The 21961-nt window shown below is 40.2% G+C and overlaps 1 protein-coding gene across 2 annotated transcripts in view; it reads right to left on the bottom strand.

Annotated features, from left to right (window-relative positions):
- FILIP1L (filamin A interacting protein 1 like) overlaps window positions 1-21961 on the bottom strand; it is a 2033704-nt gene that overhangs the window by 885193 nt on the left and 1126550 nt on the right. The gene's annotated exons all lie outside the window — the stretch shown is intronic.

Raw genomic sequence — 21961 nt, 5'->3', positions numbered from 1 at the left:
ACTTAGCAAAATTGTCCATCAAAAGCCAATATGCAGTCTTTCACTACAGTCTCTATAACTGTGCTGCTCTTTTTTGCATGCGCTGAAACAGTTGCTGGAATTCTGTTAAGCCACTGCAACTCCACTCATACAGCTACAAATTCAAAGACTAACTCAAGGAACAACAGACATTAATAAGAACCTTACTTTGAAGAAACCACGGTCAGGATGAGCAAGCCTGTGGTTTGTTTTCATCTGTAAAGATGAGGGAAACCTTGAAGCACAAGAATTCAAGCACTGTGCTGCGGTCGTTGCAGCTGTTTAAAGCATTCATTTAGTGACAAACAGCCACATTTAAGTGATGTTGAATGCTAACAATTTGCAGACGATTGTTGTATTTTAATTTACTACGTTCTTTTATCTGTTAATAACCACCATCTGCCTAGTGAGGGGCAGGCTTAAACACCTGAGGCAAACAGACACACACACACACACACACACACACCCTCCAGTATATCCCCAGACAAAATCCGCAATGACATTTGGCCTCAGTTTCCTGTTTTGAAGGATGACTTGCACTGTATGCTTCTACTTTGGAATAAGTCTTTAACCAGCTGTTTGACCAGATTTTCTTGCTTTCAGCTATTTCAAAGGTACCCGACTGACAAAGGAAGGAAAGTCACGTGCAAGTTATCATACATGCCTGTTCCATATTTGCTGTTGCCTGTCTCCCTTTTCCTAAATATTCTACAAGAGTAGATGGGTGCTAAAGAATAACCTACTCTCCAAGGGAAATGCAGCCTTTAACACTTAACCATTCCTATCCCAGGAAAACCTATGACATCTCTAAACTATATCCTGAATGTGGGACCCTGGCAGCAGAGACACTGATGCTGCATCAAAAAGGCAGCATCTTTAACATTTAAGGGAAACCAAACTTCTTCAAGACTCCATTAATTGTTCTTTCTCTCTGTTTGTGGGCACGTAGGAAATTTATCTTAAGTCATTTTAAAGGAATATCCGCGGTGGTGCGGTAGCGTTGTTGCCTCACAACAAGAGGTTCTCCCGTTCAATTCTCGGCTGGAGTGCGGGGAGTGCCTTCTGTGTGGATTCTGCATGTCCTCCTCGTGGTTGAGTGGGCATTCAAAAGACATGCGTAAATGGGTGTGCCTTCGTTGAAGGTTGGACGTCGAGCTGGCACCTCGGCATTCGTGAAAATCTACTGCCAATCATTAGCTTACCAGAGTTCCGCTGTGGTGACCCCTAACCGGAAAAAGCCGAAAGACAAACAACAACAACAACATGCACATATTTTTCTGGGCGTTTTCCCTATGTGCCTGCAGGTATATTCCATGCACAGACTTTCAGGCTTAACTGGATCAGATATTGTTTTACAGACTAAGCAGTTAATTGCTAAGTAACCTCTAAGAAAGCGTCCTCTCCACAGCACAGAGAGAGAGAGTTCTTATTTGTCACCCGAGATTAGTTAGCAGTCCTGGCATTGGGAGAGCTGATAAAGAAGGGGTAAGAATAAAACTGGCTGATCACTCCCTCGCAGGATGGAGAGCACACTACTGCCTCTTTTTCCTAGTGGAGAATAGAGACAAAACTGCTGTATCTTCTTATACTAGGGAAAGCAGCAGGTTGGTGAAGCTTACATCATCACCCAAAAGGACAGGAACAACCCATGCATCAGCCCACTGCATGTCCACTCCTTGAGAGTGAGCTGGTACACATGGGAAATGTAAGGAATAACAGAAAGATTCCCTGATGACTACTTGGATGACAGCTGTACTGTGATCCGAGCAACTCAGTTAGCAGGCCACTAACCAGCCATGCTTAAGAGTTGCAACAAACTCCCACAGTTACCCAGCAAACAGTTTCCGTCATCTACAAAGTTTACTTGCCAAGAGTTGCGGGGAGTAGGTTGCCAGACCTTTCTTTTACGTACACACACACACACACACACACATGCGCAGACACACACACACACACACACACACACACACACGCGCACACATTTCTAAGGATGGTTTTGAAGCCACTAATCAGTCTACCACATGTCTTTGAAATGTGGGAGGCAAACAGAGTACTGCAGCCAAGAAACAAATCGGAGAATATCTTGCTGTGAGGCAACAGTATTATTCACTGTGCCCCCCCCCCCCAAAAAGCCAGAATTTGCCAAACAGTGAAACAAAATTAAAAAAAAATAAATACAAGACAGCAAAAGGTAATGATAATTCCTATAACCCAATGATTTTGTAGTAAGGAATCATTTATTATTTTTTAAGTTCTTTCCTGTGGCCTTTTCAAGGCTGTTCAACACAACATTGTAGTCGACATTGGCTTACATAAAATGATATTTCAGTGAGGTGACTGTGCATACAGTTTATAATTAAATGAGATTTAAAATACACTTTTCTGATATTGTGTTTGAATTCTCTACCACTGTGTGTGGATCTACTTTTTAACTGTGATTTATGTCCTTTTCACATGATGCCTCATTTGTTAACATTAAAGGTAAGGTTCCCAATTTGCATATATCAGCACATTTTATTACTTGCTACTCATTTTGCACTTTTACAGCTGAGAAGAGTAGTACAAAAAATGTGTGGCCTCAGTACGGAGGCATGTGTGACACCACTTGTATCCCATGTATGAATGAAAAGGTAACCTCCGTGGACCAACTCACTGCTTCCTGTTGCTTAGCTGGAATCACTTGCTGAATTGCCTATTTAACATCTGATATATTTGACTTGAAAGTTATTCCCTGATAAAGACCAGTGATGAATGCTTAAGTAAGCCAAGTTTGGCAACTAGTCACTATCTGTAAGACTGTCTGTTCTTCATCAAGTGCTTCCATAAGATTTTAAAGGCAAGATCTCATGTGATAAATTCATGCTATATTTGACAACTTACTAAATTCATACTTTTTGAACAATGACATAGATACATATAAACATTAATAGAAAAGCAAACAAACTATTACAAACATTTTTCATTTTTAATGCATTATGCATTTGTTTTCTTTAACAATTATCCATTCCAACATAGCATATTTTTTTTCCGACATAACATAAATTGATAGACTTTTGCCTCTTGTTATATTTCACTCCTCCATCTGAGCATTATTTTGCATATACTGTTCCCACAAATTTCCATTTATTTCTAAATAACTTGATACTTCTTTTTTCTGAAGAACCCAATTCCAATTTTTTATCTCCTTTACAATGCAATATCCAATATTTCAGTTACAGTTAGGTAGAATTTTGATTTCCATTTACTAGTAATTTATTTTTTGGCCACCAACAGCATTACTTTTGTCTGGGCAGTTTAGTTCCTATATCCCAGCTCAAAGGAATCATTTCCTTAGTTGCAATAATTTGCTGCCAGCAATTTTAACAAAATACTCTGTAAGGATTTTTTTTAAATCTGCCAGGTTGTTACATTCTCCCCCAAAAAACATGTTCCTTCTCTCTTTCCCATGACACCCCCAGCATTGGTGATCTACCTGTGGAAAAATTCTATGAAGTTTGCTCGGACTATAAAAATACCTATGAAAACACTTTCAAGCAAAATTGTTAAATATTTTGAACTTTGTTGAAAACTAGAGAGGCATGCAAATGTTGTCCCGCTATTTTGCTGCTTATTGCCATTCCATTCTTTTTTCCAGTCTCGTCTAAACTCCTCCAGTTGATTCTTAAACTTATCATGCAGTATTTTATATGCCATACTAATTGTCCATATTTAACAGCAGCTTCTGTTCTAGATTTGACTAAAAACTCTACCAGAGCAAGTCTTAGGAGTCACCTATCCCTTTCTGTTTGCCTGTATTCTGATATCAGTTCCTGACAGGGAAAGCAGCGTCTAATCTGCAGTCCAGACTTCTTCTTGACCCCTTACCTTTCACTCTCTAGTTATTTTCTCCCAATACATTCATTCCTTTGCCAATTTATTTTCTTGTCAATTCTAGTCCTCTGTTTATTTTCTGTACCCCTACTGGCAGTCATCCTTCTTTTCAAAATCTCCTTTTCTGTGTTGGCTTAGTTCTTTGAATACTTTCTGCAACTTTATGAATAAAATGTTTTGTATGGTTATTCTTATTCTCCTCAAGGATCTGCATCCAAAATCCCACTCTCTCCTTATTTTTTGACCCTCCCCAGCTTCATCATCATCATCATCATCCCTTTCTATTTTGAATTATACCCTTCTGCTTGTGTTATGCATATGAGCCTTAAATGTGTAGCTCTAAAATATCCTTTCAAATCAGGTAATCTTAAACCACCCTTTTATGTTGGGAAAGATCATTTTATCCCATTTAACTTTTGTCCTCTTCCCCTCTCAGATACTTCCTTCAACTCTTTATTATCATCCATACCTTCTCCAATTGATAAATATATGCCTGACCTGCATATAAAATTAAAGGGACTAAAATCTTACTATCCATATCCATAAACAAGAGCTTCCAGGATTCACAATTTTTGCATTATATTTTGCCTAGTCTCTTCCCACATATCCTTAGTTGCTATAACAGAAACATTTGTAATTCTTGCTCCTAAATACTTCATTTTATCATGTCCATATAAATATGGAAATTGCTGAACCAATTTTATATCCCAAACAGACTTGAAACTGTCTCAAAATGTTCAACAACACTGATATGTCTTTTTATGGATTTAACAAGTACAAAATAATATCATCTGCAAATAAAGCCAACTTTTCATAATTACAATACCAGTTATATTCTTGAATTTCCTAGTCCCTTATTTTCTTTGTCAGTGGCTGTAATTAGAAAGCAAATAAAGGGGAAAGAGGATACCCCTGCCTGGTTCCTCTGATCAAACACAGCTTATTCCAGACTACATTTATAGGATGACATTGTTTTGCTTGCGCATAATGCTAGTAACATGGTGTGCAACAAAGTTGAATTGACTATGACTGGAGTTGACTGAATTGTCAAAGGTTGAAAAGCTCAAGCTATAGGAAGGATTAAATTATTAAGATTTCTGCATTGTCTATTCCTTGAAGGAGGCAAGTCTGCCATTGTACTGTTAAGATCTCTAAAAACTGATCTGCCTGTGCAGCATACATCAGAGCTTTGCTACTTTTGTTTTGTTGGATGTTCATCCACTTAGAACCACTCACGATGTTTTTGAAAATTTGGAAAGTGGAAATTCCCCTAATTTATTCCACACTGGAATATGTTGGTAGTTTTATATCCATTGTAGAGTATTGACTTGAAGTCTAACTTTCTGTTAATAAGGCAACTCTCATTGTTTTCCTTAACAAGGCAGCACTAGGGTTAGTCCCAGCTCTGTGACTGTGTCATGCAAAATTGATTCAATACACTGGGGATGCTACACTTCTGCATGTCATTATTAACAGCAGGATGGTGGCCAAGAATGCAGTTATTTCCTCTTATATTACTGTAAAACAGTCTGAAATCCATTTTAAAATAAGCAACTTAATTGTATGAAGACAGTAAGTATGATCAGTCCTCTGTATGTTGCACTCCTGTCTTGTTTAGTAGTCAGTCACCAGAGCTGTGGATGAAGGCAAGGTGGTTCATACAGCCTACCTTGATCTGGCCAAGGCTTTGATACCATTCCCCACTCAGGAATCATAGAAAAACTCACTAAGCTAGGCATCAATCCCTGTATCACTAGATGGGTTGCAAACTGGCTCACAGATAGAAACCACAGTGTGAAATTTGCTGACTCCAAGTCAGACTGCCGACCAGTCACGAGTTGAGTCCCATAGGGTTGGGTCCTGGGTCCTCTCCTGTTTGATCTCTGAAGTTCAGGCCAACATGAAGAGACTCTGGCTGACAAAGTTCGCAGACGATTGCAAGTTGGGAGCCATAATTAACTCCCCAAGTGATGTTGACATCCTACAGAAAGGTCTCACTGAGACCAATGACTGGTGGTAGAACCATGGCCTTAAGCTCAATACCAAAAAATGTGTTGTCATCCCCTTTGGGAAAAATCCGGTTCCCATGAATTACCACATCGATGGTAGTCCACTGAACACAGAAGGCATCATAAGAGATCTGGGAACACAGGTTGACAGCAACCTCTCTTTTGACCACCACATTGCCACTGTGGTCAGAAAATCCTTTTGTGTGGCACATGTCATTACTAAGAGGTTTGCATCCAGGAAGAAAGAGGTCAATGTTTCCCTCTACTCTTCCCTCATTAGGCCAGTTATCGAGTACAATGCCCCATTTGGCATGTACCTCACTAGACATCTACAGCAACTGGAGAGGCCGCAAAAATACCTCACAAAGAGGATCTTAGGCCTTAAACACTTGTCCTATATGGACAGACTCAAAAAACTCCAACTATTCTCCTGTCTCATATCACATACTTAGAGGCAATCTCTGTTTGACTTACAAAGCCATGTCTGACCCAGCTCTGTTAGAAATGCTACATCTAAAGAAATCCCAATCCCTCCACACTACATGCTCCAGAGACCTCAACCTCATTACTGCAATCTACGGAACAAGCTGGATGGACAGGTTCATAACCCGAGACTGCCCATGCTATGGAATAGACTTCCCATACATGTCAAGCGGAGCGCCTCACTGGCCCTATTCAAGAGAAATCTTGATGAGTAGATGGGAAATAGAAAATTCACCCCAGGGATCACTCCAATGGCTCTACTTGACAGAGGCAATGGGAACAAGGTCGGGTGGCACGATGCTGGGGTAATCCTATGGGTTAGGCTTGTAAAGGCTCCATGGCCATTAGCCTAGTACACACCTATGAACCTATACTATCCTCTTCTTAAAGAAAAAGGAGCAAAAGCATGGACATGTTAATTTTATTGCTGATTTTGTTAGCTTTCATACTGATTAGTGTTGAAAGAAAGGATAAGAGTGAACGAACATTTCCTGTTACTCTTTACTGTTGAGAGGATATTTCAGTGAAGATGTGTGCTTCTTTAGAAGAGGTTCTCTGTTTCCTCATTACTTTCAGAACTTCTGTCTTCCCACTCTTCTGAGATACTTTGGTATGCTTCCAGAGATATAGGTGCTGTAGTAATTGGTTGATGAGGACTTTGTGTATATAACCTTTTACACTGCAAATAATTTTATGTGAATTGCTATATCTATCTCCTGCACTGCTGATTCATGCACCAGTCTTTGTATTTCCACTTATAGTCCCATAAATTCCTCAGTTAATGTGATTTCACCACACTGTCTGGAAAGTCATTCAAAGATCCCATTTCCTATTCTAATAACGGTGGGAGGTTGACATGATGGAAGGATGGGAGGTTGGCATGATGGCTAAGATGTTTACCTTATAGACACAAAGTGCAGGGTTTGATTCTCAAGTGAAGTAATTGGCTAAGCTTAAAGTGGCCCACAAGGTCAGTTAGCCTAATACTAATCTATGAACCTGTAAGTAGTTAGGTACATAACCCAACTTTGAATCTTTAAGAAGAAGGTATGTCTTCTGTAACACTTTCTTTTCTCCCTCGCCTTTGGCTTGTTTGGTTTGGAGTCTTTTCTCTTAACTTAATGCTATGACAAGAAGACTTAGAAAATGTGGCATTCTTGATGAATGTTGGGAAGTGGGAAGGTTTCTGGTCACTCATCCCCTATAAAACAAGATAATGCCACTGACAGCTTTGGAATTCTGGATACAAATATTCAGCAATATAAAGTTTTGGGGCATATAGAAGGAAATAAAAAAGAAAGAGATGAAGACGTTCACAACAAATAACAGAAGAAAAGGAGACTGATAAATGTCTGTAAAGCAAAGAGAAATGTACTGAAAAGGACACTGCCTTTGAGTGTAACACACAGATTACAGGGAATGATAACATTTTTTCTATCAAAAAGTCTTCAGTCTACAGAAAAAGGCATCATTTTTCCAAAAGAGAAAGTAGAAAAAAGGGCAAGGGGCAGATGAAAAGGAAGAAATCAAAGTTGAATGTGGAGGGACTGAAGAACATCACTGTACGAAAAAGCAGATAAAGATATATGTTGACAACCTGGCTCAAGCTGTGGATTTACAATACCAGCTGGATGAAAATTGTGTGCTTGCAAATGTAATAAGCAGTAAAAACAGTGGGATTAATAAGACTAATGGTGATGAAGATCATTACTGAATTAGAAGTTGAAGATTCTTCAGATTTGGTTAGAAAAGATATTCCAGTAATTGGAGATTCAGTTATTAGAGGAACTGATAACTTACATCTGCAGAGAAGATAATGAACATCGACTAGAGTTGAGCTTGCCAGGAGCAAAAATAGAGGATGTGAGGTAAGCCTTAGAATGCCTTAATGTAAGGAAGTGCAGATCTGTTTTTATTCATGTTGGTACGAATAATCTCATTTGCAAGGAGAGACTGTTAGTACAGAACTTACAGCCCTCTTAGCATAGCTTGTACAGGTGTTAGGACTTATTTTTCACAGATCATATTAGAAAGGAGAGTCATGTCTCCATGACTTTTTGGGTAAATACCTACATGAAAAAATGTCCTGTTTTAAAAAATGGAAGTGTGTAGAGCATCTGTGCCTATTTTTGGGCGTACATGTTCAGACAGGATGGTGTGCACTTGTCAAGATCAGGGAAAAGAATTTTTGCAACAGATAGTTTACAATATTTGATGAACACAAGACAGGATTTTTGCTAGGTCAAAAATTTAGCAATTCGCATATAGCAACATTTGATGCATCTTTGATGTTTGTTAATGCTAGGAGCATTAATAATAAAGTTTTTTTATTGGAAAATTTGCTACATTCCCACAAGATTGATGTTGTCTGTGAAACATAGTTAAACAATGACTGGAAACTAGTTTTGTCAGGGTATAAATGTTTTTACTGTAACAGACATTTTAACAAAAAATTAGGTGGAGGTGTTATGATAGGAATTAAAAATAGTTATGAGACCTGTGATTATTACATGTTCAGTGATAACACCAGTACTATAGACTGTATAACTGTGATGATAAAGACAACCCTGGAACATATAACAATTGTTGGAGTGTACAGGCCACCAAAGCAAGTGCATTTTATGTATGAAACACAAGAGAGAAGAATAATAGTGGCTGGGGACTTCAATTTATCAGAAACAGACTGGAATAATATTGATTTAACAACATTAGTAAGGAAATTATTCACAATGTATGTTCAGGAACAACAATTGCTTCAGATTTTAAAACAAAACTACTAGGAAACGGAACATACTAGACATTGCTTGTGTTCCTAAAGAAATTACTGTTGCTTAATGTCAAATTTTATCACCACTGATGTGCAGTGATCATGGCGTTATAAAGGTTAATTTATTGCTGGATAATTCTGCCAGACTGAAATCTAAACCAATGCACAGAAGATTAATAATATATTATATGGAGGCAAAACAGTCACTATGTAAACCTAACTGGAGTGATGAGTTCAGTGGAAAAACTGCAGAAGGAATATGAAAGGTTTTGACAGAGAAATGGTTTGAATGCAAAAATTAAAAAAAAAAATGTTTAACGTCAGAATCTAGGCTCACAACTTCAGGAGGATATACTTCCATAACAATGAAGTACTTGGTTAAGGTGAGAGGGAAAAAATATAAAAAAATGGAGAAGAGGTCGAACTATAACCATTAAAATGATATGAGTCCCCCCCCCCCAATTTTATCCCCTGCATGTACTTCGTTAAGAGCCAAGGAGGGATGTGCAGTGTGCTTTCCATGGAAGATATCTCCACACTTCTTCAAGAGACTTTCCCTCCAAATAGCCCTGCCTCTCTCCTGAAACTTAAGTGGTGGCTTGTCCTGTCTCTTCCAGAGAAATTGCAACAACCCTGTGTGCCCATGAGTGCATGCAGCCCTACCCACCCCCCTTGAGAGAGGTATTTGGGGACATGTCCATTTACTCCAATACTTCCTTGTTTGGCTCCACTTTGTCAGGGCCCTTAGTTGAACCCCAGTTAGCGTAGTTGCAATATGGGCTCCATTCCTCTATGTCACAGAGCCAAGCAAAATAATACAAGATTTCTGAAAAAGTAATACTTGTATGTAGAGAAACAGCTTCAGACAGTTATCATTAACAGTATGACTTAAAATATGGATGTTAAGTTGTCCAATCTCGCCTTTGTTCTTGCTGGATGGGATGGATTCGGAGCAATCCTTGGCTCCATCTCGGCCACTCGAGAGCTCTTTACTGGCTCAAGGCTACCCCTTATCCCAGAATGCCCAGCACCAGCTACCCAGATCTCGTTTTCCACTTTAGCTGCGAGGTTGCGATCAATACTGGCTTAGTATAATTTTTTTGTCTCTCTTAAACTCAATATTGTGCTTAAAATTTGATACAGTTCTTCTTTGGTAATAGTTTGTAAGTTTATTTTAGTGTAAACCCCCTTATCTTTTCCTTGTGCTGTACTTTTGTGCTGTGTTGGCTGTCGCCCCTTAGTCACTAGGCCTTCTCTTATTCCCTGAACTCATTTAACTTAGAGAGCCCCCCCACCAAGGTCAGCCATTTAAGTTAGAGGCTATCCTTTAAGGTCTTTAGTAATTTTTAGTTTTTCTATTGTAGTTTGACTTTTACTAAAATGTCTAAGGAAGTTAAAACCTCTAGTTTTAAAAAGTGTGACTCATGCTGTCAGAAGATGTCTCTGACAGATGGGCACACTAGTTATGTTTATTGCTTGGGAGTTCTGCACCTGCAGGACTCTTGTGCTATTTGTCATGCCTTTAGTCCAAGGGTCCTGCAGGAGCGGAAAAACAAGCTTATCCTCCGTGGATTATTAAAACAGGATTCTCCGGCTAAAGCATCTCAGCCAGTGAAACCTTTGAAACCAGTCAAGCCATCGGCTCCATGTTCGGAACTGACCTGTGAGCTTGACAAGCCAAGTGTGTCGGTGCCGGCTGGCAGTGACAAGACTACCCCTCCGTCGGCTCCAGCTGCTACTTCGGAGCTGTCTCGGAGCCACAAAAGAGCTAGGTCTCCTCCTTTGGAGCCAATTCACTCTATGCCACAATCACCAATACTTCAAAGCAAGTCCAGTTATCACTCATCTTCCCACTCTTGTCGATCCTTGAGGTTATCAGATCAGGATGTGGAGAGAGTGGTCAGTAGGTTGCTTAAGTCACAGGCCCTTGCTAAAATGCTTTCGAGGCCACCTCAACAGGCTTCGGCTTCATCTGCTTCAATTTCGGTTCCTCTTCCGACTATACTTAGTTTGGAGCCAGAGCCCATGGACGCTCAGATAGTGGTTCCTTCAGCTCCGATGACATCTTTATCGGCTCCGACGTTGGCTCCGATTATCTCGATTCTTCCTCCCATCAAGGTATCTGGCCATCAAAGCTCTCTCGTCGGCTCTGAGGGGGGAAGTGGCATTGGACCCTTGTCTGACCCTGCTCTCCCTCTCAGAGCGTCGGCTCAGTTGAGCTCAGCTCCCACATCGGCCTCGGAGCCGTCGCCCTCGGTGCAGGGTGGTATTCCTGTCTCTTCGGAACTGGAGCCCTCCTTGTGTCAAGATCGCAATGCTTTTGAGGTCATGCGGAGAGTGCTGTCCCCACAGATGGCTCCACTATCAGTTCCATTGGCTCTGTTTCCCTCGGTGCTTGTGACAACCTCTGCTCCTCCTCCAGCCTCTAAGCGTAGGGAACCTATAGGTTCATAGGTTAGTACTAGGCTAACTGCCCTTGCGAGCCATTTTAAGCCTAGCCAATTATCCCTTGTGAGACTCAAACCCTGCACCTTGTGTTTGTAAGGCAAGCACCTTAACCATTAGGCCACCCTCCCAACCCAAAATAAAACACTTCTGTCAGTCTCGAACCCCAGACCTTGGGCATACTACACTGCATGAAGTACCACTAAGCCACAGCAGACATGCTGGGTCCCTATGCCTTCATTGGGTGAACCCTCTTCTTCTGAAGCCTCCCCAGAGCATTCTGAGCAAACTCCCCAGAAGAAAAAGTGCAAGAGGAAGCACCTAGACTCCCCTGAGTCTGTCACCTCAGATACAGACCTAGATGAATCTGAGGGGTCCCCAAGGTCCCCCTCTGAAGATGTTTCCTTTTCAGACATCCTTGAGATTCTCAGGCAGAAGCATAGCTGGACTTCCCTAGCCCCCTCCAAGGATGAGTCTGTATACCTGGACGCATTTGGTTCCCGACCTTCCACCTCCTGGGAGTCTCCACCTTTTGATCCACTCATTTCTGTAATGTCTCGAAAGGCTTGGTCAGCTCCATATTCTATGGAAACTGTCCCGAGGAGACCTAATAAATTCATCACAGCTCCCCAAGACAAACAATTCTTAACTAAAGGTGTCCCAGTTGATGCCATGGTGGTAGCAGCAGCCGCAAAGAGAGAGTTAGCTGAAACCTCCTCATCTGTCCATCCACTGAATAAAGACTCTCGTACGATGGACAGATATGGGAAGTGAATGTTTTCATCAGCGACCTTCTCCCTTGGGTCCCTGAACTATCTTTCCCATTTTATTAGGCTTCAGAGGGATCTCCTGAAAGAGCTTGGAGATACCCTACAAGATCTCAAAGCTGAGGGAGCTTTAGCCAAGGTAGCTACCCAGCTGGTGACTCTAAATTCAATAGTCAACTCCTTCATGAGGCTTATTTCATACGCAGCCGATGGAGCGAGTAGAGCTGCAGGAACAGGAGTGGCTTTTAGAAGACATTCTTGGCTGCGGCTATGTCAGTTTGCGGAACCTTTCAGAGCATCCTTCACCAATACCCGCTTTGATGGCTCCTCTCTCTTTGGGCCTCAGGTGAAAGACATGCTTACCAGGTGCCAGCAGGAAGGCAAGACGCTCTCTAATGTCGGAGTCCATTTTTCCACTCCTACCAGACCATACCCAAAGGGTCAGAAGAGTGGAAAGACGTGGTTTCGGAAAACCCAATGACCCTTGCCCTAATGCACATGGTGAATTTTCCTCCAGGGGCAGAGGGGGAAATAATAACAATGGCAGATGCCGCCCTCGTGGCAGAGGTGGTCCACAAAATCAGGGTGACAGAGATACGTTCTCTTCCAAACCCTATCAACATCTCTGAAGGGATGCCCGACTGCTCAACTCTGGATGCAGTTGGGGGAAGGCTTTCATTGTACCCAATCACCTAGCAAAATATTACAAAAGACAAATGGGTACTAGCCATTATATCCGGAGGTTACAAGATTCCCTTTCATCAACCCTCTTTTGTTTCAAAAAATCCATCTCAGATGTTCCACCCAATCTAAGGGATCAGGCAGTCACAGAAGTTTCAAGACTGTTAGAAAAAAGAGCCATCCGTAAAGTCCCTGCAGACCAAGAAGGATCTGGAACTTACTCAAGATTCTTTTTAGTGCCCAAAAATACAGGAGACTGGAGACCAATTCTGGATCTCAGCAGGTTAAACAAATCTGTACAAAGAAAAGTTCCGGATGGTAACACTGCAGTCCATTCTCACCTTTCTGGGTCAGGACAATTGGATGTGCTCCATAGATCTTCAGGACGCGTACTATTATATAAAAATGGACAGACTGTCGAGGAGAGTTCTACGCTTCCGGCTAGGGGCCAGTCATTACCATTTCAGAGCTCTGCCCTTTGGTCTCACCACAGCCCCCAGGATGTTCAGCAAATGCATGGCAGTAGTCACGGCTCACCTGAGACTTCAAGGATTCCAGGTGTTTCCTTATCTGGATGACTGGCTCCTCACTGCTATCACCAGGCAACAGCTTATAGAAGCATGAGATTACGCCATCACATCCTGTGCTCAACTAGGCATCACAATAAACTTCAAAAAATCTGCCTTGTTGCCCTGTCAGTCTATTACATATGTAAGAGCAGAGCTAGATACAAGAAGAATGATTGTAAAATTGCCTCAGGAAAGAGTTTCCATTATTCGAAAACGGGTGTCACTTCTCCTGAGGAGCAAAAGAATTCAAGTAAAATATGTCCTTCAAGCTCTAGGGTCCATGGCAGCAGCCATTCTTCTAGTTCCTTTAGCACGCTTTCACATGAGAATCCTTCAGTGGCTTCTTTTCACACAGTGGTCCTTCCAGGAATTACCCATGTCTCACATGATGCTAATTACGGAATCTTGCAAAAGACACCTTTCCTGGTGGATGGTCTGCTCACTATTTTCTCAGGGCAGACCTTTCATAGAACCCCATCCGGTCGCCACAGTGACCACGGACGCTTTCCTGATAGGGTGGTGGTGGGGGCATTATCTATGGAAGACAGTCCAAGGCGCTTGGCAACCTCACGAGTACCACTTGCACATCAACGTCCTGGAGATAAGAGTGGTGCTCCTAGCATTGCAAGCTCTTCAAGACTCTCTCCCTGCCCAGGGCTATTGCAGTACAGATGGACATGTCAGTAGTTTGGTACATCAACAAACAGGGTGGAACCAGGTCTTACCTCTTATGCCGAGAGGCCCTCAGACTGTGGCAATGGGCGATTTCCTCCCACGTTTTCTGATAGCAACACATATCCCTGGGACATCCAGCGTAATAGCAGACAGGCTTAGCAGGGCTATCCTCTTGCCTCACGAGTGGTATCTGAAACAGGAAATTGTGGATCTTGTTTTCCACAAATGGAGCCAGCCTTGCTACAATTTCTTTGCCTCTCCTCCCTCAACAACAAATGCAGCAGCTACTTCTCCCTTGTTCCTCCTCCAGGTCAGACACCCAGGGACGCTGTAATCCACAATTGGCCTCAGGGGCTCCTTTATGCATTTCCCCCTTCCCCATAATTCCAAAAGTCATTCAGAAAGCAAAATCATTGGGTTGTAAAATGATCCTCATTGCCCCCTATTGGCCTCGATAAATTTGGTTTCCATTCCTTCACCCACCCCCCACCCTCTTATAGCCCAGCCTTGGATTCTGGACCCAGTACCAGACCTATTGATTCATCAATCAGGTGGGCTACACCAATCCCTCCAATCTCGCAAGCTCACAGCTTGGTTACTCCACTTCCAATCCTAGCCAGGCTCCCCAGTATTTCCCCAGCAGTGCGTGATATTATTGTTTCCTCCCATAAGACAAATACAAGGAAAGTCTATGCTAGCAAATGGAAAAGATTCTCTTACTGGGCAGAATCCAGGAATTTAGATCCTTTTATAGCTCCTTTACACGAGATTTTGGACTTCCTAGCAGAACTGTTTTATTCTGGTGCAGCAGCTGTTACCATCAGAGTACAACTGGCTGCTATTTCAAATTTTCATGTCGGAATTTCTAACTCCAGCGTAATGTCTCACAAACTCTGTAAGACCTTCATGAGAGGTACGTCTCTACTTAGACCCCCAGTGAAAGAGCCATTTCCACCTTGGGATCTCAATTTGGTTCTTGCCTCCTTGATACTGCCACCTTTTGAACCAGCAGCATCATATTCCTTGAAGTTTCTCTCTTGGAAAACTCTTTTCTTAATTGCTATTACTTCTGCCAGACATGATTCAGAACTTCATGCACTGTGTGTTCGCCCTCCATACCTAGTTTTTCACAAAGACAGGGTTTCCCTGAGAAGTAATCCATCTTTTCTACCTAAAGTTTGTTCAGACCACAATTTGAATCAATCCATTTTACTCCCTGTCTTTTTTCCTAATCATTCCAACAAGATTACACCAATTGGATGTGCATAGACAACTGCGTTTCTATCTCCATAGAACTAAAGAAATGAGAAAATCACATCAGTTGTTCCTTTCATTTGCTAACGACAAGCAAGGCCTTCCAGTTTCTAAAGTAACATTGTCAAAATGGTTATTGGACACCATAGTCCATACCTACCACTTGCGACAAAAGATCTTCCAACAAAACCCAAAGGTCATTCAACCAGGTCAGTAGCTACTTCTGTAGCATTTCAGTCTAGGTTGCCCATAGATTCAATTTGTGCAGCAGCTACTTGGGCAGATCCTCATACATTCATTTCTGAATTAACGAAAAAACGTTGAATGCAACAACTACGCTGTCTTCCCTGTAGCAACGTTATGTACAGAGGGAACGCAGTGCAATCTTCGTAAAAAAACTACTTTTTAATGTTCTTTACTTGAAGACAGGAAAATACATGATCTAGCCAATGCTAGCATAAACAATGATTAAGCGCTTTCACCTACTACCTGTAGGCTTCATCAGAATAATATTTTAATATTGACAGACCATTTAAATAACTTTTTTGGCTCCAATTTTGAGCTGCCCTTAAAGTTATATTACTATATTAACAATGTATTGCTCACTTGATGTGAACTGACATGAACAAATACATACAATGCACCAACCTGCTAAAATGCAAAAGATAACTAACTATTCTGTTAAAAAACCTAAAGATAACTAACTAATCCATTTAAAAATTATTTATTAAAAATTCTCCCATCAAATAAATGTGTTTAAAACTACATTAAAAACTGAATGTTTATCTATTATGTGTAATAAATATTTGTATGATTTTTGTGTAATTAATTTTTATGTAATTTTTTCTTTATTGTTCTGGACAACCAGCTTATTCCATTTAATTATAGCATCCTTAATAAATTTCCTAATACTTTATAATCTACTTGTCGAAATGTGTTTATTCAATACAGTCAGATAAATTTATATTAATATACTTGTAAACCTAATTCATAACTGACATCCTATGTCTCGTTTATAATGATATAAATAAATAAATAAATAAATAAATAAATAAATAAATAATTAAATAATAATTTATTATCATCTAGAAACATCATGAATTAATATAGGTTTTAGAGGTATGTTATCATTTAACCCTGGTGTGGTCGATGCATCCGTAAATAATTGCCACCACACTTCCTTATAACTTAACATCTCCTTCATACAACCTCCCCTAGGATTATGTTTTATCTGCTCCAATATTGCGAATTTGAACTTATGCTGTTCACCATGTTTTTCTATGTGTCTGTATAAGGCATTATTATTATCCTTTCTTTTTACACAATATGAGTGGTCATAAATTCTCCTTTTCAAAGCTCTCTCTGTTTTTCCTATGTAATATCCACTACACACTGTGCACTTAGCCAAATATATAACAAAGCTAGTACTACAATTCCCTTTCTTAAACTTAATTTTGCTTTTATTAATGTTATCCAATACAAGCTCATTTAACTCCATAATATCTCCACACTGATTACAATGACCACATTTCCTTGTCATGTTTAACCCATTGTCACTACTATAATTCTGAATTCCTGTGATTCCTTTCTCTAATAACCTCTTTAAATTATATCCCATTTTGTACACAAATGCTGGTTTCTCTCCTACACATTTAACTAGATTGTTGTCCACCGTAAATATGTATATATGGGTTTCATACATTAGATCGAATTTTCACGAATTCGAAATAGTGCATGGAATGCTCACTGCAGCGAAATTGCACTTAATCGAAAGTGCACTTACACGAAGTTCAGTACAACGAACGGGTGTTGTACTGAACTTCCGTGCAGTACTCACGGACCTTAGGGTTAGGGCAGGTCATAGGGGATAGCCCTATGGGCTATCCCCTTACTATGACCTGTGCCCTAACCCTAAGGTCTGTGATGACTGCAGCGCACTGACGGACATAGCAATGTCCTCCACTATGGTGCGATAGTCACGAACCTTAGGGTTAGGGCATGGGTCATAGTAAGGGTATCTCCTTACCATGACCTGTGACCTAACCCTAAGGTCTGTGACAACTGCAGCGCAGTGAAGGACATAGCAATGTCCTCCACTATGGTGCGATAGTCACGAACCTTAGGGTTAGGGCATGGGTTAGGGAAAGGGGATAGCTTTACTAACTATCCCCTTACCCTAACCCGTGCCCTAACCCCAATATTCGTGACTATCGCACCATAGTGTAGGACATAGCCTGTTTTTTATGTCCTCCACTGCGCTGCGGTGTTTTTGGTGAAGTGTACTTACACAAAAGTTCACTTTCGTTAAAGTGAACTTTCACAGAAGTGAGGCTTCCTATTCCAAGTTCGAATTAGTGAACTTTCATTCTTGTAATAGGAATCCATATATATATATATATATATATATATATATATATATGTGTGTGTGTGTGTGTGCGTGCGTGCATGCGTATGGGTGCCTTTACCTTTGTCAAATGATACTTTGGCCAACATTTTTTTAAGTGACACAGTGTGGTTGACTAAACAGATGGTCGACCAGGCGTGCAAGATCAGCAATCCCTTGGTAGGAGAAAATACCGTTTTCCCCAGGGATTGTGTGATCTTGGAATTAGAATATATAATTAGCAGGAGGTGTGAGGGATACTGGGCTGCTTGCCTCCTGCAAAAAATGCTGCTTTTTTTTTTTTTTTTTTTTTTTTTTTTACATTTTGCATGTTCTGAGATTAATTCTTGGTGCATGCCTAGTAAGGTGTCAACATACATGTCAATCAGTTTAACTAGTAACTAGCATTCGATTAATTTAAGTAGATCCATAGACATCTATATATATATATATATATATATATATATATATATATATATTGCTATTAAGCAAATATAAATATATATATATATATATATATATATATCTGGGATCCAGACACATGCTCTACTATCATATGTCCGAATCACAAAACATTGAACACACATACACGAAAGCGCTTAACATCTACAAGCGCTTCCGTGTATGTGTGCCTGTTTTGTAGATCAGACTACAGTGCGGGTAAGGGAAAAGAGATTTGGGAGGTCACTCATTGGAAGTTCTAGCTTTGCTGGAGTTTTCATTTTGGTTTTACTGATTGGTTTTCAGTGACCTTCTCACTTGTTTTAGTTTATTGTTTGGGATATTTTTGCAGTGACCCTAATGATAATGGACATCAGCTGGGTATAACAGCCCTGTGTTTCTTATGCTTAGTCAAACACTCTGCTTGTGCTATGCTGACGAGGTTATAACAAGGCCGAAATATGCATATCCACAGCTAGTGGGGTTTGGCTTTATTGGCCTGAAATTGTCCATTAAAATGACGAAACAAGTCATGAGCATTCAGAATCGCCAATTAGCTGAAATACCTGATGTTCATAAGGGTCATTTGCATATATCCCATGTGCCTCTGATACAAGAGGTTTGAGAGGTCACTCAGTGGACGTTCTAGCTTTGCTGGAGTTTTCAATTTGTTTTTACAAGTTCAAGTAAACATAATATATATCAACAAGTATTTACACATGTTTAAAAGTATTTGCAGTATAGAAGTTGTAAGCATGCACAGGCATGTATAGGTGGCATTTCTACCAAAAAAACATATATTTTTATTTATTTTTTGAAAATACTTAAGTCCATAAAGCTGTTAAAAGAGGAGTTTACTGTAGCATGTAAAAGATAAAGTCTAGTGCTGAAGTAAAAGAAAAAAAAAAACAAGGGACAAAAATGTAGACGTGTGAGCTAAAAGACATTATTTGATAGAGACAAGTGAAAGAGACAGTTTTTTAGTTATGGTAGTATAGGCGTGTAATTGCAGGAACATGTTTGATTGTTGAGGTACTGGGATTTTAATGCAGTTTTTAATGCATTTAAGGAGTGTATTTGAGTAATGGAAGATGGCAGTGCATTCCAAGCTTTGTCAATGATGAAAGAATAGAGGCTTTGTCCTGCACGCTTGTTGGGCTTGGATACACTTAGCAACTGGTTGTTAGAGGACCTGGGATTACTTGTGGGGGTATATGTTTGTAAGATGGTCTGAAGAGAGGGGCAAAAGTTGGGGTTATATAACAGTTTGTGGGTGAGTGTTGATTGGGTGTATTTTACTTAGTGGGAGAAGCTGCGCCAGTTTATACTTTGTAAGGCAAGGCAATGATGTGTCCGTATTGGCATGTTGCAGGCAAACTTTGCTATTTTATAGTAGCAGGACTGGAATTTTTTTTTGAGAGTTGTATGCATGTTAGTAAAAATGGGGCTACCATAGAGAAGGGCGAGGAGGAGAAGGGAGTTGGCCAGTTTTAACTTGGCGGTTGTATTCATAAAACATTTATGCCTGTAAAGCTTACCAAGTTTGAAGTGGGTTTTCTTGATTACACTATGAATGTGATTATCGAAAGAGAGTTTGTCAATTGTGATGCCCAGAAGTTTTGATGATTTTATTTGTTCTATTTCAGTTTGGTTTTGTGAGAAAATTTTGAAGCCCTGATTTATGGGTTTGGATGAAAATATCAAGAGTTTAGATTTTTTTTGGGATTGAGTAGAAGCTGGGTATCATTTAGCCAGGATTCAATAGAAGTGAAGGCTTTTTGTGTGATATACTGAAGATCTGACAGGTTGTGGGCAGAGGAGATTATTGTAGAATCATCTGCGTATTGGAAGACCGTACTAAGGTGGGAGGATTTGTGGAGGTTATTGATGAAAATGTTGAATAGTACTGGCCCAAGAATGGACCCCTGGGGAACTCCTGTTTTATTTAGGAGATATTCAGATTGCTTGTTCTTCCATTTGACAGATTGTTTCCTGTCAGGAAGAGTTGGAAAACCAAGCCAGTGACTATGGGGAGCAATTTAAGGACTGTAGTTTTAGTAGTAGTTTAGGGTGTGATACTGTGTCGAAAGCCTTAGACAGATCCAATAAGATAACTGAGGTTAATTAGACCAAGGCTTTGTTAACAGTACTGGTGAATGAAAGTAAGGCAGTGGTAGTGCTATGTGCAGGGCAAAAGCCATGTTGAGTAGAGGCAAGTAAATTATGCTAATTAAGGCAAAGAATGAAACACAGCACGAATGGAAGGCCAGCTCTACCAACAATATAAAAGCAGTGCCGTTCTTCAGGTAAGAAAGAGTAATTAATAATGAGGCCAAGTTAAGTACCTTCTACAGCAACAAACCACTACCTTAGAGATCCCAAGAAATTTAGCACTGCATCAGATCAGTAGCAAACAGCACTGCAGCACAATTCAAATTACTACAGAATATACTGGGCGGCATAAAAAAACAATACTGCCACAGCCACTCCATTTTGCATTACATTAACAGGCACTAACCCTACTACTTCCGTGACACCTCTGCATAGATTACTTGATTACCCACATTTCTTTTTTAAGTTTATTAGGAAAACAAGGGTTAAAAGACTGTTGGATAAGACAGACTACAGTTATAATCCAAAATTTCACACCATCCATCATAAAATTCTACCAGTAGGTAACTCAAGTACCTTGCAACCCACTCACCATTGTAGTTAGCCTCTCACTGTCTTACTTCTAACGTTACTTCATACAGCTTTAAGCATGCTTCAGTAATACCACTTCCCAAAATCCCACATCCTAGGGGCATTGATTATCATCCTAGTTTGTGTCCCATTGCTAAGAATCTTGTGAAAATCATCTATGAGCAGATCTTGGAATACATTATAAGGTACAATGTTCTTAATGACTGTCATCATGGATTTTGTCCAAATGTAGCATCCTAACAGCCCAGTATACACTTACAGATCAGATGTAACTTTTGCAGTAATTGGTGACGCAGATGACTTTCCTGGATCAGATGCATTTTCCAGTGAAGTTCCTCAGGATTTGTTCCGGGACCTTTTCTAATCTCTCTGTTTATAAAACATATGTCTTGGGATCTCCTAACACACAACCACATATTTTTTGCAGATTATAATTAGCACTAGACCAGAGAAATCTCAAACAGCAATCCCAAACTATTTACAAAGTGTCGCTGACTAGTCTGGAACTGGCTGGCCACAAATAAGACAAAAGTGGACACCAGTAAGGCTACTGTCATGCTGTTTGGGAACAGCAAGAGGCTGAAAGGCACTTACAATCTTACAATAACAGATCCATACTCTAAACCTCTTCTCCTGGACCACTAAACAAAGTTATCTGTAAATTGTGCTGAATCAGACCCTTTACTTTACCTCATACCTAGAGACCGACGTAAGCAGAGTTCTGACTCAGCTAAAGCTTTCATACTCTTTTTTTCCTGATCTTTTAACCCCTAAGGCTTGGTGTTCTGTTATTGATAATGTCTTGATACATAGGCTTGAAAATGGGTTAACTTGCATTGTTTTATTTACATATATTAAATCTTCTGTAAACTGCAGAAAGCAAAATCTTCTGATGT

Source organism: Protopterus annectens, chromosome 5.part0 (assembly GCF_019279795.1).
Source record: "Protopterus annectens isolate FY-2018-M chromosome 5.part0, PAN1.0, whole genome shotgun sequence".
In the NCBI taxonomy this organism is placed as follows: domain Eukaryota; kingdom Metazoa; phylum Chordata; order Ceratodontiformes; family Protopteridae; genus Protopterus; species Protopterus annectens.
Note: the sequence above shows the minus strand (reverse complement) of the source record. Positions and strands in the feature narration are given on the sequence as shown.